Here is a 715-nt window from a genome sequence, read left to right on the forward strand (position 1 = left end):
GAGAGAATAGTGCAACAATGAATGAATGGAAACCCAAAATCTCTGTAAATGTTTATGAAAATTAATAAAATATAGAAAAAAAAGAAATTGTAAATGTATTAAAATTTTAATTACCACTTCAATATTTTTATTGTGAGTTTATAGAGAAACAGCGGTTTTATTTTGTTTAGTCTGTATCCTGCAACCTTGCTGAGTTTACTAAAGAGTTCTAGCAAGTTGTGGTTTTTTTATGGTTCTTTAAAGTTTCTATGTAAACAATCATATCATCTATAAATAAATATTGCTCTATTACTATATGGTTGGATATATATGTTATATGGGAAGTAGGAAAACAATAAGAAATGAAGCAAAGGATATCTTTGTAAAATAAATTTTTATACTAATAATTCCCATTTGGTGCAACGAAATGGTGTTAATTTGATAAAATAGACATTGTAATTTAACAGGTAAAAGGCAATAGGGGAGGGGAGCAAGAAGCAGGAAAGAGAGAAAAAGGAAATAGCACAATTGTAAGTTCTTTATTGTACCAGTAATTAATGTCACCTTGTCGATAAATGAACTAAATCTACTAGAAAACTGGGCAAATTGATATTTATTGTTGGAATAAAAATTTTAGTTACAGTATCTTAAATAGTTGTAAAAGAAAAAAAGAAATTCCAGTGTTGTTGATTGATTTTGAGAAGAGCACAACTGATAGCAACGCAATGAACAAAAG

The sequence above is a fragment of the Elephantulus edwardii genome, unplaced genomic scaffold (assembly GCF_000299155.1).
Source record: "Elephantulus edwardii isolate Elephantulus edwardi_28Jun2011 unplaced genomic scaffold, EleEdw1.0 scaffold00005, whole genome shotgun sequence".
NCBI classification, from domain to species: domain Eukaryota; kingdom Metazoa; phylum Chordata; class Mammalia; order Macroscelidea; family Macroscelididae; genus Elephantulus; species Elephantulus edwardii.